Genomic DNA, 18,680 nt, shown 5'->3' with positions numbered 1-18,680 from the left:
ATTTCGAATGAACAGAAAAAAGATAAAAAAAACAATATAAAAAAAATAAATAGCGAATTAGGAAGACAGAACATAAAAAAAAATCCGTGGAATAATGCGAACAAATAAACCAGCAATTCGCCAGATTAATAAAATCGCATCCAACAATTTGCCAAACAGCCATTAAACGAAACGAAAAGAATTCAAATATCGCTATTACGCGGACCATAAATGCGGGGAGTGTTGGTGTATTCTATTTTTCTGCAAAAGTACGAAAAAAATCAAAATCATTGCAATGTATCACGTACCACTTCAATTACAATTCGAATTTCACATTCCGAACGTACCATGAATATAATAAACACACGGCTGTACGTTTTACCATTCGTCGATCTAATTATCTCAGCAGACATAATGCAAATTTGTCTGCATAGTTGCTGTAAATAATGACTTCCATATTTAAAGTTACTTTGAATATTTGCACGTGCATCGATGCAGATGCTGCTGCTGCTGCTCTTACTCTCTCTTACACACCCCCTCCCCTTATTTCGCGAAGCACACAATGTTAAATTAAATGTGAAATTAGGACAAACTTATCTACAGAGCATACTATGTCACGATGCACAAACTAACTCTTTCTATCTCACATACGCACAAACATACACAATTACACATACAATATACGACGGCGCGCTCTTGTTTCATTTTCTTTTACACTATCAATATGAAGCTTTTGCTGCCGCTTTGTCATTCTTTCGTTACGTTACATCGTTTCATGTTTTGTTCATCGTAGAATTTTATGACGATGAGGACTTAACAAATTCCATCATCATTATCATCATCTATAAATATATGTATGTATTTTTCCTATCCATGATGCAAAACCTGGTGTGTAGCATAGAGCACCAAATGTGTTGGGATAGTTTGCATTTCATAAACAATTATTCCATGGAAAAGAAAGCCAATACGCAAGAAAGAAAAAAATTGTAAATGCCGTTGTTCACACGAATGAGCGATGCGCACAAATGAATCGGTATTCATCTTCTTCGTCCTTTTTTTTACCTATTCTCTCCGAACCAACATTTTTGTTTTTGCATCTCGTTCTTTCGTTGGTCTTTTGTCTTATCGCATTTCATTGTTCTTCGTTTCTGTGTATATTTCTCCCGTTTTTTTCTACTAACAAACAATTCAACAGAATTCCATCTAAGATTGCACATTGTTTTGTGACTGAGATACAAAAAAAAGCGTCCATGCATTCTTCACACTCTTGCAACGCAATTTATTATTTGCGGTGAACGTTTCATCCCATTTAAAACTATCAAATTATTTTTACAAGATTTTTTATCGGAATGCTTCAGCAACAGAGTGAATTAGATGTCATAATGATTAAATCGAGTTTTTCGAAATGGCACGAATTGTGGTTTTTGCGGTTAAATGTCAACCAACAAGGAGTGTTGGAAAGTATATTATTTTGAAAAGCTGAACTGATAGTGCTGATGGAATTTTTTCTTCTTCTTCTTCTTTTTGTTCAGCACTGAAACGAGAATGACGAATTCAAACAATTTTATTGCATTTTCAAATATTTAAATATAACATCCATGATCAGTATTTGATCCACATTCACTGGTTGCACAAATGTGCTATGCATTGGCTGTTGTGTTCGAATAAAATAGACGACTATGAATGATATTTATATTAGTATTTGACGAAAAAATGTTCTGGTATGATTTGGTTCAGTGAAAGACTTTTCTATGAATTTTTGAAAAGATGTATATGTTTAGCGAACGTGAAATGTGCAATTGTGATATTGTTGTTACATGGTCTAGTTGATTTTCATCAATCTATATGAAAATACCGACGACATTTTTTTTATCGTATCGAAACTCTCGATTCGAGAGAGGGAGGGAAATGAGCGTTAATGATCCAGTTTCATATTGTAAGCTTCGATAAGCATCATATTAGAACTCGTATATTGTCCAACAAAGTTGTTTCAAAAAAATGATTTTTTTATTGATTTAAATTGTATGGAGGAGCTTGTCTCGTCGTTGCTCGAATATGAAATCATTAGCAAATCCGATTTTCTGTCTCATTTTCAGTTCAAACAAATGTATTTAAATTTATCAAGTAAGCACACACACAGATATCGTGTCAAAGTGGCTTTTGTCGAGATAATAAAAGGTCTTGCCGCCGAAATAGTTGCATACAAAAAAGTATCCGAATCAACCCCCCATGATAGTAGTGACAATTTTTGCGCTTCCATATATGTGCATTTTGTGATGGAACCACAAAATAATGATAAGCTTATTACATTGATGATCTGCTTTTTATGATTTTATTTTATATCTTAAACATGCATTCCATATCGCAATATTCGCACATAAATGTATGTCATCAAAATAGTATGTCACATTTCGATTTCGTTGTTGTTTGAAACCGGGCAGCCAACCGAGAGCGTTGGAAATCGTTTTAGTATATAATAACGAAACCTTTTTCACTTCCACAATTACGGAACAAAAAAAATATTGCATTCATTCACATCGTATGTGAATGACACGAGTCAGTGGTTGCTATTATTCTATGCAATAAATCTCATGAGCATGAGAATGTTGAAATGTGTTATTATGATTGATTTTAGCGGGCCAAATTTTATCCATATCGTTTGCTCTACGCGCGAGTAGAAAAATAAAACCAAGTGAATAAAATAAATACCAACTTCAATCACGTACACAACTCATAACAGAATGGGCGTAAATTCAGTTATGTTACTGCTGATGATGTTGCTGCAATTGCCATCAATTCAATGTGGGCCCTTTTTCAAATTTTCACTTTATTTTCAGTCTAGACTCGTTCGAATCAATTTACTGAAGTATTTTTGATGCGAACATTCGACAATTTACTTAATTCTCGTCTACTGTCGATCAAATTTGCTGTTTCACATGTGTATGAAAAAAAAAAAATGAAAAAAATGAAAAAAAAAAAATCATAATATAATTCGAATAATAACTTCAATATGTTGAAACATATTGATTGAACGAGAAAGATAGATTCAGTATGTTACTGTAGTCATGCAACAGCTTGATTGAAATCTATAAGCTGAAGAAAGCTCTCATATAATGCTAGTCAACATTTTGAGATAAGAATGTGTACGGCTTAAATCTCATCGCAGAAATATCGAATACCCACAACACGTTTCAGCTTATTGTTGCATTCATTAGGTGTATATTCTTAGTTTTCAACAGCAACAATAATAATAATAAAAAAAAAAATGATGACACTAAGCGCATGCACCACACATTTTCCGAAAAATAATAAATATATTTTTTCCCATTAATTCCACATTTGGAGCGACTGATTGTTATGACAACGATGATGGAAATATACTTCAACCAAACCCGATGAGATACGTCTTTATTCCTTTCTTTGGAAGCACACACACATTCAATGCATACGCAAGTAAAGTGGATTATTTTTATCCATAAATGGAACACACACTAATTGCCAGCTAGAAATTGAAAGTGTGAGAGAAATGAACAGAAAGAACGCATACACATCAGACTAAAATAATGTGTGCTATAAAATCAAGTCTTTACACATTTTATAACAACGATGATAATAATTACCATCACTTGTTATCACATCAAATGAAATTCCCACGTGCATAAAACGCAAATTTCTCTAAATAGCAATTCGCTATTTATCGTTACGAATGAATATCAAAGTGACAAGCATTCTGTGCAATTTCACGGAAGAAGAGAACAAAAAAAAGTGAATGTAAAACCTACAAAGTGAGTTATTTAGCTTAATACCCAAATGGTTGTACTTTTTTTATGGATGTACACATCTGGGTTTTTTTCGCAGCTGGCATACATTTTTGTTTTTTTTTTTTTACTTTTTCATGAAACAACGAAAGCGCGACTGGGCATAAATAGAAAATCTCTTACGTGTTTAACAATTATAATATGACAAGCCAAATTCAATATGAATGTGGTAGATTTTTCATATACAACTAAACTCAAGCAAAATTATTGGTCAACTAAGTGGTTAATCCATTGTCTTGATTTAGCCATGTCCTATATTGTGGTGTTTTGTTGACCAAAATCGAAGATAAATCGACAACATTAGCCTGTGTATGACATCAAAATAGACATTAATTTTTTTTCGTGGTTGTCTTCGTCTGATGTATAATAGTGTGTATCGTTTCCAAAAATATTTTATCATTTTATCGAACAATACCACGAAACAAACAAAAAAAAAATTCTGCGTATTAATAGTCTATTGTTGCCATTCTGTCACATACACAAATATATGATATTCGATTCCAACCCCAATGCAAACGATGTGCTCAATGTAACGCAACTTCAGACAATATTAGTAAAGTTCCATGTCATAAATGCGATAAATGTAATACCGTCACGCAAATAAATCGTCTAAGTGATGTATTAACAAATAAATAAAGTGAAACACGTCTATATGCACAGTATCTCTTTCTCTTTTCACTTTGAAAATTCAATGGAATATTGTCATCATTTCATTCATAAAGCGCATTACAGTTAATATAGCGCACGCTATCGCGCCCAATTTGAACGCTGTTGAGGTTGATACAAACAGTAAGAAAAAAAAACAGACACACACAATAAACACGCATCGTCAACACAAAGAAATAACATATCGATTAAGATAAGAATTCAAATCAAGGCATAACGGTATCAAAAAGAAAATAAAAAAAATCCAAAGAGTCATCAACACGAAAATAACGTAATGAAGAATGCGCCTCACAATAATATCATATTTTGGTTGTATTTTTAGTGCAATGATCGACATTTTTTCGCTTTGTTTTTGTCTTTTATTCGAGCAGCGACAAGCGAACACAAGCACTATTTCATTTCCGGAGACCTTGATCCGTGTTCCTCATCTTCGTATATTATTTACCACCCTCTCCTTTGTTGTTTTCGCGATTTTCCAAGGAAATTGTGCGCTTTGACTGTCATTTATTTTGATAATCAAACGACTATTTTTACACAAAGATGAAAAACACGCACACCGCTTATCGCTCATTTTTTTCGAGGCATTTTTGTCACATTTCTTATCCAATGATTTCATATCGCTGCGTAGTTGTATGGGTCAAAAAAGGATAATAGTTGTTGGTCACCACTTGACATTTCCATTCAATTCTCTAATTAGAAGCGATTGCGAAGCCGCTTGATGAATCACTCTTCATATTCTTCACGGAATCAGCGATTGCTAACGATTTTATTATAGCAAAAAATCGCCAGAAATGCGAGCAAAGAAAAGTGAAAATGACTTTTTGGCGCGTCTTTACACACACTCCTAATGATTCTACAAATATGAATTATGACAACATTCATTTCCCAACCATATGAATTTGTTGTTGCTACGCAAGTCATTGAAACAAAATATGTTTTTTTCTCTTCTTCTCCGGGTTATTATACTTTGTATTCGGTCGTTGATTTGAGTGACACAAAATGTGATATTTTTGTAGCTTCAATCAATACTAATTTCCGTGCTAAACATAGAGTTAACTATCAAAATATTTGGTTGGACGAATCTAATTTAAATTCAACTAAATCCATTTTTGGACTGAAAAGGGCTACCTTGTATTTAATGTTGTTATACTGTTTGATTGCGTATTGTAAATTACATAATGGTTATATCGTATTTGCACACCACATGCATACAATCAACATCCGAATGATTTCATTAATTTTGTATCGGTCCGTGCTCATTTGCGATATTATGCATATTTAATTTAAATCATCAAATTGGCAGAGAGAAAAAAAGCATTGAGAAAAATGTCGTAATATACAAAGCGACCCGATCATTTTTGATTATATGCGCATGTATTCGGGTTATTTTATTTCAATTTTTGCTGTTGCCTGAATGACATATCAATTGAAAGTTCGTGTTTCGAAACGAAATGTGAAAAATAAAACAATGTACGTAAGTACATCATCTTTCGATCTTCTGTTTTCGATTACTACCCGTGTAGTATACGGGCGCTAAATGGAAGTCGCAGGCGCTCTTATTTGCGCTTTGGAAGAGGAATGACGGAGAGCGCAAAATATTTTGTCGCGCTATCGAGGATTTCTCTTTAAACATTTTCGCATAAAGACACAGCAACCGAATATGAGTTATGTATACAGTACATACAGTCCACAGAGTCGCTCAATATCATAGCACACTATGCACATTGTGCATGCTATTCATATTGTGTGCTATGCTAGTAAGTGACTCTGTCGACTGTATGTACTGTATGCATAACTCATATTCTGTTGCTGTGTCTTTATGCGAAAATGTTTAAAGAGGAATCGCCGATAGCGCGAATAAGAGTGCCTGCGACTTCAAATTAGCGCCCGTATACTACACGGGTATGACGGGTAGTTATGAATGATGTTTGCTGGCAAAAGCAGCGTATTTTTTTTGTATCCCTCCATCTCTCATCTCGCTTACACTTTGATTCTATTGTCATTATTTCCTGACTACATATGCAGTGATTTGATATTTCGAATGTATATTCGTGTGATGGATGACATGCGTTGCATACATATATTGCCCTTAGAAAGAACACTTTACTTGCCATGGACGATAAAATCTTGTTTACCATAGAATAGGCATGCGTTCAAAATGCCATCGGTAAGCGGGCGGAGAAGCTTAATGCAGACCAGGAAAAATGTATCAAAGGAAGAGAAAAAATGGGTAAAAGCCATAATGATGAATAAAAATCGTCACTAAATTTTCCACTCTCTCTCTCTCTCTCTCACACACACACACACACACACTCATACACAAAGGGAATTGAAGTCCATGGCACGTTTTCTATGAATGTTAGGCATTAGATTAACTTTTATTGAATTGGTTTTCCCGCCTCTGCATACAAAATTGGCCAACTAACTACCTGACCACCGTAATCTGTACATATATACAAATTTTTATTCAAATCATTTCGAATGTGTTTATAAGGCGATAGCGTTACCGGTCTTTGCACTTTTGAGTGTAGAATTGATGACAGAGAAATCCTTGTTACATCTTTGTTGTGCATGTGTGTTTGAAAAAAAAAAAACAGACGAAGTTAGAGAGAGAGATAACCGTCACAGATGATAATGTAAAGCCTACCCACAACTATTCACACTGAATACCGAGTTCAACACGTGTGAAATTCCTTTTTCGTAATATCTGTCTGACGCTGCCATTTCTTTTAAATTATTCATTGCGTTCTATTACTGTTAACGGTTTTCCAAGAGATTATTGCCCCATTGAGTTAAATTGTTTCATGAATTCAACATAACTTTTTGATATCGGCTTAAGGATATTTTGGTTTAGATGAAATTTGGTTGTGGCATTTTGTGACCGTATCGCGCATAAAACAACATTGAAAGCTTAAGTTTGGATTATTTTGTTAAAATCCTTTGATGATGAAAATGTGTGAATAGTGCAAAACAACAAGTAATTTTTTAAAAGCACACTCACACTTTCATCCACCAGGTCGAAGCTTATTTAGTTTTCATAAATGTAAAAGTTTTGTGTACTCGAATGAAGGTAGGCGAAAAGGTCAAATAAATGTTTGTTTGTTTTTTTTTTTCAAAATTTTTTTTTTAATAACAATAAGCAGAGCACAATACGATAGTATCTTGAAGAGAACTTCTGCTAAGTACACAACGAAGTTTTAAATTAAATAAGTGGAACTTATTTCGGAGTTCATTTTATTAATTAAATCATTTAATGAATGTATTTTTTTTTTCAAATTCAAAACAATAACAAACATTGAAATGAATAATAATGCGCTGTTTGATCTTGCGAGGGCTTTTTAACGGACCAAAGGTTAGATCAACTCAGGATATAAAAACAAAACAAACAAACTTGAACAGCAGCTGATTCATTGAAGAGTGGTTATAGAATTGCGATTTTTCCTTTTGCATTGTTGTTGCATTGTTTCAAAGATAGCAATCACGAAACGACATGACACGTCTGCCCTTTCATTTTATTCTTTATATTTTGAAATTTTGTTCACGCTCTGCATCTATCCACTATAAGCATTCAATTCATATCCGTTGCGTGGCATTTAAAACGATAACTTTCTTGTTAACATCGAAGGAGTGGGTGTTATCTAGTGGTAGAAATTTGTTGGTAAATCAACAAAGTTGACTGTGTGTGCGTTTTTTCTTCTTCGGTTGTTCTCGTGTGCATTGCGCGTGTAATGAAAAGTGCTCTTGCAAACTAAAGCACTTTGTCAAACAGATTGAAGTTTGTTATTTTATGGATAGTTTTTGTGTTCGGGTCGGTGAAAAATTGTTGCAGATGCCAAAAAATTACGAAAAATTATTTCTTTACGTAGAAATTTAATACTAAATTGACAATTTCAAGAGATGATTATTGATATACTTGTTTTTTTTAATGAGATGTTATTTTTCAGCATTTGTGTACGTCGAGTGACCATTTTTGAAATTTACTCCATTTCAATCATTGAATAACATAATAATTTATATGGCAATATACATAGATATTTTCTTGAAGCAAAAATTTGCCCACATTAATCTGCGTGTGTTGAATAAATAAAGTTTATAATTCTGTCGATGTGCAAAGTTTATTTCCATGCATTGAAATGGAAATCAAATGGATGATGCGGCTTTAGAGTGAGTAATAATGTTTCTGTTGCAATGAATCCTGATTGCATGTATTGTATGCATACGGAATTGCGTTTGAAAATTGACATAAACAAGTATCTATTTTCATCTCATGCTGTATATAATCAAACGCTTTTATCAACTTTAAAATAAAAAATAAACTGAATGATTCTTTGAAAACATTTCACTTTTATTTTAAAAACGAACTTGATTCTCATTTATTCAATGTCTTGTTCCAGTATTTGTTTTTTTATTGGAAAATTGGATATCATAATTATTCTTCAGTGTAAAATGAAACTGGTCGATTTCAAGGATGACTCTCCTAAAAAAGATTTTAAAAAAGGAGAGAGTGAAAATCAGTGACTTTGAATTGTTTCATTTTAATTTAGTAAATTAACTCACAACAGATTCCGGCTTAGTTAAAAACATGACTAATTATCATCGTTTTTTTTTATTCTGACCTGTTAGTCAAGCCTTAAGTCTTAATTAGAGCGTAGTTATTGAATATCCATAAATTGGTTCACTTAAGCAATTATGTTCCCTGATTACTTTGAGTTATACCATGTATAGTTTTTTTTTTGGTTATGCTATTGAATGGTTTTAAAAATTCCGACAGCAAGTAAACTCCAATAGTTGGACAGAAGCTGCAAAAATAATTATATGATGTTACTCGGTAACATTTTACACAGAGCACTGTGCAGTGACCGACCCGAACGCTCGACCGATGACCGCCCGAGCCCGACCCGACAAAAGTTCGGTTCGGGCGGGATTCGGTCGACATGCTTCGGGTGTTCGGATTTTTTGGATATTTCAGGCGTTCAGTATCATGGGCGTCCGAAACCGATTAGCCCGGAATCAACTGTTTTTTGGAAATTATTTAGTTTTGAACCATTTTTTTTATTTTTTGTATCAGCTAAATCTTCTTAAAAAGGTACGGGGACATTAGACCCGAAAATTCAATAAATACCGAGTGCCCGATTCCGGGCAAGACACAGGAAATTCAATCGGGCCTCGGGCCGATTTTTCCGTCCCGTTACGACCTCTGATGTGCACGTATTTTATATACATCCCAATGTAAGATAGTCCTAACATTGTGAGGGCCGCATTCCAATAAATATCTTCATAATCAACGTTGTAATTATCATCATCGACATCAAATGCACTTGCAAAAGCTACCAAAGTGAAGAAATTGAATGATATTCCCCGTGTGTTTGATAATATAGTTACTCCCTTTAGTTTCATCGGTTACATATAAAGCGAATAAATGTATAAGTATTAATATCATACATTCAATTCCCCCGATTTCTGAACTTCAATCTAATTTAATTTCACTATCAACATCAATTGCGGTTGATACGTAGTCATTACCTGTTGTACATATATTGATGGGCTCATAACTCCCATTGGCGACAAAATTATCATTGATCGTGTTCAGATTTGTCTGTGAACACACTCAACTGTTACATTTCGATTTGTACGTCATTCAGTTTTCATTTGCTGGAAATGTGATTCGATATGGATCCATATGTCATGTCTTCAAATGTGTTGTACGTTCATGAATAACTTTTTTTAAAGATTATAACAAGTTTTACTGTAATACATCCAAAACAATAATTGTTTCTGGCAGTGTCTTTTCCGTTGATTTTGCGCCCCATCAAACTGATAAGTGATCAAAATGAAGTAACATGGAGTTCAATTTAAATCCACGGAAAGTCAATCAAAAATCTAAAGAACACGTGTCCATTTGCAAGAATTGTTGATCTTATCATTTTCTTTTCTCCCTAGCATTGTATAATACGCGGAAATGTGTTCAAAGATAAATAATTATTAATAATAAATCATAATGTCTTTTGACATTTTCTTTACGATCCAATGAAATACACAATTAAGTTATGCATTTGATGACCGACTCCACACCAATAAAAGTTGAATTGCACCGATGGCGATGGATTTTTTTTAATAATCACCACCATAAAGATTATGATGATTTGATAAATATGAAGAACGAAGACGAAAAGTTGAAGAGACGAAAAAAAATGAACGAAACAAAACCAAGAAAAAGTTTGAAGATGGTTTCAAGATTGGGTTGGGCGTCTCAACTTCGTCTATTAAAAGTTGAAATTTTTACTCCATAAACTCAACAGATGAGTTGAGACTTATAATCATCGACAACTTATTTAAAATGAAATAAATTATCTTTGACTTCGGGCATATTTCTTGGGAAACAGTCTCTACCTAACACTCACAAGCACTTACTTTCCCATCACATTTTTTGCCGTTAGATAAATTATTGCAAACATAACACAATAAAACGTAATCAATTTCTTAATTTATTAGTTTCATGAATAAAGTTAATTTGAAAGAAAGCAAGAAAAATGTACAACGATAGACATGTTTGCAACTCTTTCTGTGGCATTCATTTTGAGAAGAAAGCAAAATGATAACAAGGGAATCTTGACTTATGAACGTACGCAAAATAATCGAAAATTGATGATTGATAATAAATTAAACGATCCACTGTTCAACATTTAACTATGGCAATTTAAACAATGTGTTTTAGTTCATCGCTTTAATGGCGATCCATGTGAGCATTTAAATTTATTATCCTTCGTTCATCTTTTAATGCTGGATGTGTTGACAATAAATCACAATAACTATTAAGTCATGTATTCAATGAAGATTTTTGCGTTGACATTGTGTCATGAATTTCAATTTATTGAAATGTATCACATTTTGTTTTGTATTCGAAATATTTGCCATTGCCATTTCTTCCCATCATCGGATTGCGGAGAGACCCACTTCGAAATGAACACACTTCTTCATTCTATAAATTCCCACATTTGTTTTCGATTTTATCTCGTTCGGTATGTATACGTTTGTCCTTTTTTCTATTTCTCTCTCTCTTTTTCTCCCCCCCCTGTGTCTCCCAATTTTTGTTTACTTCATTATTCTTGTTTGGGAATTGTGATTCGATTACAATGCTTGTTAGAAAAAGTGCTTATAATATTGTTCTTCAATGATTTCGAAACGAGTGTGTAGATTCTGAGTGTAATGACAGATCAAATGTAACATACATTTTCAGGAATAATGAAGCATCATTATTCATTTCACTTTTTCATTCGTTCAATTTTTTTTGTAATGTTTTTCTTTTGCGAATGCTAGTATTTCTGTCTCCGTGAGTTTTTTCCCATTATTCTCGTTGACTGTTTGTCGAAACGAATTGTCAGCCCACTTGAGACACCATCGATATTTGCTTGTTAGTTGATTTGAGGATTAAATATAAAAAAAACCACTTAAATGAGGCTATTTTATTTGAAAAGTTTGACAAGGGGACAGAATTTTCAATATTTTTGTCATTTCAACTGTATGAATTATGAATGGGAATGCTTTTGATTCGAATTCAAAATAAAAATCACACGATTCATACTCAGAGAATGAGAAAGACTTTGTGTTACCTCATCCAACAGAGAAAAAAACAAGTGTCGAGCTGTTATGTATGTGGTCACTCTTGCTAAAAAAGAGAAGAAGCTCATTTTATCGTTCAGTTTACAAATGTTCGTTTAGCCGTAATTTCAAGTGAAACATTTACTATCTACGCATTTAATACAAGAGCAACTTTTACATTTGCATATCTGCGGATAGAATGAAAGAAAAATTACGAATAAAAAACGTCGATATGCATTTGCATAATGTTTTTGTTCTACAGCTAAAAAGTGTGTACCTTCATTTCAGATCGTTTTCCATCATTATTTATTCATGTGAACAACGAAGATTTTCAATGGCAAAAATTGAAGAATGCAAACTGTAAGGCATTTTTGAAATACTCTGCTCTGAAATTAGCCAATTTAAAGCAACAACTTCCGAAAAAATTATTTTTTTTTTATTTAAATGAATTCGTTTTTAGCCATTTACAATATTACCATGATTTGAATAAAACTAAAATGATTTCTGAGATGGATTTCTTTAATACATTTGAATAGCAATCATCAGCTTTCTAGTCGCAAATATTGACATACTAATGATTAGCTGCTTTTACAGTGTCGAACAATTAATCAATTACAATGTCTAATAGGTGTAAGTCATGCCAAATATGCCAATCATCTTGTCGTGTCCTATCAAAAGCGGATACATGTATTAGTTTGGTCATATCTAATAAATTTGAATATCAAGAATCATACATGCGCGACAAAAGCAAAAATACCCATTACTCTTACTAGCGCCATCCCATCGGTAGGATTTTGCACTAACCATTCTTAGGCGCTGTGTGTAAAAAGGCCTAAGAATGGTTAGTGCAAAATCCTACCGATGGGATGGCGCTAGTAAGAGTGATGGGTATTTTTGCTCTTGTCGCGCATGTATGTCAAGAATTAAATACCCGCAAAGCACCTGAAGTGTTGTGCCTGTATTTTAGGAAAAGCAATTCGATCCGTAAGTTGAATAGCATAATTGACTGTATTACTGTGATGAACACCAATTTAATGAAATTTGATATGACAAAAAATGACGTGTGGGATTGCCTCCAAAGCCCATCAAACTCGGTGTCCGACAGGCAGAACACTTCAGATTATCATCTCTTTAATATTTTGAAAGGATCCAAATCCACTTTTGTCATTGTGAAAACGACAAATATTCTGAAATAAAATCACAAACTAATCATCAAAAAATTCTTATTGTTCTTAGAATAATCGAGAATGCACTTGTATACAACACATAGTTCGAAGAAGCTTGAAAGTAAACATTAAAGTAAACGTTAACATTCAGAATGTGCATTGCGGTTTATCTAGTGCAATATTCTGTTTCACTGCAAATATTTGCTTGATAAATAAAAAGATAAAAAAATGAAAGCAACAATAACATCAACAAGTCACATTACATGTGATGAACGCAACAGCGTCACAAAACACAATTTTGTGGTCAGTATTTTCATTATCAATTATATTTGAATCTGTTAAATCCAAAACGAATTACACTCACTCACCATATCTTCCCCTCTTACACATTTCCATTAGGGGAAAATATTAAATATTGTATTGTATTGCAAAAAATCTCAAATCAATTTAATAATATTTTTAAAATAACTAAAAGTGATTGTGACACCTCAACTGGTCTAAAAATCTCAGAATATTCAGCACAATCTTAATAATCGTACATGGTGTATTTAAATTTTCGTACTTTTCATCAGATTTTAATAATAAATGTAAATTTTGTGTACAGAGAGACACCCCTAGTATTTCCATTTATCTAAATATAATTCATAATAATAATTATGCAGTTCTGCCGTCATGTTGTAATTCATGAATGAAACTCGAACGAGAGTCAGATCGTAAAGCACTTAAGCTAAATAGTGCTTAATAATGTTAATGGCAGGAAATATGATTGCGTTCAATTTGCATACAATTTTATATGCTCAAAATGTTTGTTCGAACAATCAGTAAATATTTGACAAATACATTATTATTATTATTATCATTAACCGACGAATGTGCGACCATTAGATGGCCACATTAAAAATGTTTTCAATGGTTTATACCGCAATTAAGCATCGATTATAGAAAAAATATCGTACATTTCCGGGGAACTTTTTTTCAGGGCATGAAATCGTATTTGTTAGTCAATGTGCCGACTTGGCATCATCACAGAAGCGCTAAACAACTCAGGAACATACACAACTAATGCAAATTGCAGTGATCACGCTAACGTATGCCCAGCAAGCACGGTCTTTTTAAGTGACGATTTTATGTACATTTTTATTTTCAATTTCAATTCTTGCCCACGAAATTCACGATAAATTTTTATCTTAAAATGCTCCAAAATGGAATACCATTTGTTCATTCATTGGTTTTTTCAGTGAGTGACAATTTTATGGGAAAATAAATGTCAATGACGTAAATCAATGAAAAATCAACGGGCACTTTTGATTTGCACAAACTCCGTTAAATTTAAAAAAAAAAGTTCCCACTATGTGGCGCACGTCGATTTTGATTCTTCAGAGAATTGTACGCCATCCAGAGAAGAACCGCCAACGCAAATTCTATTGAACGCAACATATTTTCCAACCATTTCGTACCACATGACGTTCATCGCTATGATAGATATGTATATTCGTTTACTACTTATGGTAGACGATAAAGTAAAATCCTGGTCCGTCGAACCAATTTCAAGTGCAATTTCAAAGATGAAATTATTCAAGGTTTTGCGTTTTGTGAAAATCAACACAATATTACAAATGACATCAAAGCAATTTAAGGTTTATGCCAAACTAGGTTTGCAAAAATTTGCTGAAACATCGATAGTTCGATTTAAAGTGCATTCAAACTTTTCCATTTCAAACGAAATGAATGTTGTTTTGACAAATTTATAAAGAACTTCATGAAATTCTCTAGAAAATGGAATCTTCGAACTTTTTTTCCTCTATGAAAATAAAATATCGAACATATAGATTCGAAACGATGAAGTCCGTTGCTTCCGAAGTTGATTAAAAGGACAAACTTTAAACAATTTTATAAAATTACTGGCACGAATGAAATTCGATTCGGTGATTTCGATGTACATAAATCAAGTTTACTAAGTGAACGGAAACAATGATAGTTGCCGAGGATTTTGTGTTTGGCCGAAGATTATTTTGCTTGAATGGTGATAATTAAGTACAATTAATAAATTGAAATACATAATATTTGTCACGAATGCAGCCAATATGAATCAACACTAATGTGTATGTGTATTTCTTCTCACGCTGTTTCATTTATCACTTTTGGTATAAAACGCATAAACGCTCGTCCGTCTACGAATTTATTTAATTTGTGGTGACTTTCTTCCAAATTTGATGAACTTCTAATTAATTTCTCTGTTTGTTCATCCCTCTGCCATTCTCTACGTTTCCGTTCTTCTACAATTTGCGTGCGTTTGGTGAGACAATAAAAATCGGGGCATTAAGACGGATAAAAATGTCTGCAAACACAGCGTACAATATTGCGTTGAATTTATGGGATATTTTGTAATATGACACGAGCACAAGTAACAGCGAACGATGATGTTAGTTATGTTAAGCCAGATGAAAATTTGACTTTTCACTAATATACTGGATATTGGATGCAATCATAAGACCATACTAATTCACATGGTAATAAATCATTTGACTGTGAAACTTATTATATATTTGGTTGTCGCAAATAAAGGTTCATAATTTGCACAAATGTTCCAAGATTGCATATTGAATGGAGTATATTCGTAAATGATTTGGCACGCACACTAAACATTCGATCATAAAAAAAAATCTTTTATTTTACGAGCGCCATATACTTGTACTTGCATTATCTTTTTCATTTAACTATGAGCACAAAGCACTATTATTATTGTTCATATTTTTTTTAGTGGAAAATCTTTTTTCATTGCTTTTTTTATAGAATCATAAAACATGAATTTAATTTGCCCATCTTAATTTTTCCAAATTAAATCCAAGAGTTCTATTGCAATTTAAAATCAATAAAGACAAAATCGCAACGAAATGGATAATGACATTTAAATTATTGTCATCGCATTCCCACCTGGTTTTTTTCACATTTTTTTGTTGTTTAATGAAATCAGTCGTTTATCTGCCGTGTGCACTTCTTGCGCTGTTTTTTCTCATTACAATTATATCACATTTTTTTACATGTCAATTTTAACGTGGGTGTATTTAACTCACTGGTTTGATTGTGTTCGTATCATTCATAATTGAATGCCCACTTGATGTGAACATTTTGAATTATCACGAATTTAAACAAAAACAGAAAAACAATCAGCAACAATTTTGCAATGTTGATTCCGATGTGCGCTTCTCTGTAAACTTTTAAAATCGTAAATCAGTTTTTATTACGTATTTATGCATTCACAATCGAGATTCTGTCAAAGTTTTTATCTGTAGCGAGAAAAAAAATGCGATTTATTTCCAGAAGTGACTTTTCACGTTGTAAATACGTCTGTGTGTGTTCGCGGCGAAAAGATAGATTTACACAACGGTAGAATGCTCAAACTATTTTTTTTGAAATAATGCATTCTTTGCACACGCATATACTCTGTTTAACTGCAAAACGTTTGTTTGATACACATTTTTCAACCAATGTGCACAGATTTTTTTAGTTGGCAATTTTAAAGAGTAATATATTTTCGCCGTGTATCTTATTCACTGAACAATAACTATTTGAACAACGAGAGAAAGATAGAGAAGAGAGATAGAAGCTAAGCTTTTAAAGTTGGCAATCAAAGGGAGTTCAAATATGAAATTCTCTGTAAAATATTGATGGAAATTTTTTATTTCAGAGTGTGTTTGACTTATTTTGAGCAAAAAAAAATCGATTACATTTTTTCAAAGAAGTAAAATAGAATCGACAGCACCAAAACTATTTTGACAGTACTAGCATATGCAACAGACTGTTGTACGGTTGCCAAATTCATTGGAATATTACTCAAATAAATAATAACAGTTAGGTTGTGTGGTGTTTGCTTATGCTCTGTCGAACTTAATTCTTGTAAATTCTTGGCGCTGTTCAGTCAACTCTCTCTCTCTCTCTCTCTCTCTCTCTCTCCCTCTCTCTTGTAGTCACTCTCTCTAATTCTTCATTTTGTTTCACACAACCGTATAATGTTCGCCAAGATTTCATTGAATCTCATTCTATATTCAATGATAATGTATTTTGTGGAAGAACCCAAGCAATAACAATAATTAATTAAAATAATAACAGGATTAAACTGTGATAAACATCTCATTTTCGATGGTATGCTCAACGACACTTTAGCACACAGATTATGTTTGAAACATGGCATGAAAATACGATTTCATCTATTTATTGCCATTTAGTTGAATCAAAAGCCCGAAAATTGTGGCTTGCTTTTATCTCACGTCGTGTGAGTACGTTGACACACACGGTAAGTTTGCCGTCACACCAAAAGCATACACAACAAGAGATACAACATTTTGCTGGCATTGTGAATGGCTACAAATGTTCACATCAGTCGGGCACATTTTTTTGACGCTAATCTCTTTTTAGGGTATGTTGTAATAATTGCGTTATAAATTTGTCGTTTGGGTAAATTGGACTTGCACATTCGTGTGCGTGTGCTAACATTTATTTCTCATTCTTTTTTTTATTGTGAATGAGATGCGTGCGAACATAGATGAGGAAATGTTATAACAACGCGTCCATAAGAACAGTCAATAAAGAAAAAAAGGAGCTTAGCTTGTTTGTCATCGCTAATACATTGTTTTTGTAGAATGCATGTGCAAAATATGATTCATGCCAACAAATTCAATTATTTGAATGGCTTTATCGTTGTTTATAGATTGGAATAAGCCGTAAAAGCTTTTTCAGATAATTATTTTTTTTTGCGTCCAACTATGCACTCGTTTTCTTTGTATTTGTCCAATGTCTACCGATCTACCTCTCATAGTTTCAAGCGAATAATGGGATAAATTCTTTTTTATAAAATCCATGATTTTGACTGTATCAATAGCGGCAGTAATGAAACTATAATTTTATGTAGGCTCAAGCATATATCTTATGGTTTATATTGTCTTTATTTAACTTGTGTGCCATTTCTATTTATAGAAACACTAACAATAATTACGATAACAAAAATGCCATATGTGACTTCATATACGTGTATATGTTTGTGCGCCTTATGTCGATTTATTCGTAAAATCAAATATGTTATATTAAATATCAAATTTATTCATCCTTGTGCATGCAGTGAAACATAAACATAGAGATAGAAAAAGGGAACAGACAGTAGGGAGAATGTCACTGTGAGTAGCACCTCATTAGCTTTAGAATTATGAGTTATCTGAATTTGGAGAGAGTTCATTATAAAATAAAATAATAATGAGATTTTCGTGTGTTTTAAATAAATCAAAATAATTTGTTTAATTTTTACTTCAACACACTATTGAATTTATTAGAAAACTCAAATGTACATTTCAGAAGCTATGCTTCCTTCATCAGTGAGAATGTGAAACACACACTGATGAAGGAAGTGAGTTTGTTTCACATTCTCACTGATGAAGGAAGCATAGCTTCTGAAATGTAC

The 18,680-nt window shown here is 32.9% G+C and overlaps 1 protein-coding gene across 2 annotated transcripts in view; it reads right to left on the bottom strand.

The window, feature by feature from the left end:
- LOC116337575 (octopamine receptor Oamb) overlaps nucleotides 1-18,680 on the bottom strand; it is a 90,285-nt gene that overhangs the window by 55,258 nt on the left and 16,347 nt on the right. The window lies entirely within an intron of this gene.

The sequence above is a fragment of the Contarinia nasturtii genome, unplaced genomic scaffold (genome assembly GCF_009176525.2).
Source record: "Contarinia nasturtii isolate CC-2019 unplaced genomic scaffold, AAFC_CNas_1.1 Cnas_scaffold_285, whole genome shotgun sequence".
NCBI classification, from domain to species: Eukaryota; Metazoa; Arthropoda; class Insecta; order Diptera; family Cecidomyiidae; genus Contarinia; species Contarinia nasturtii.
This window is presented reverse-complemented; position numbering and strand designations above follow the sequence as displayed.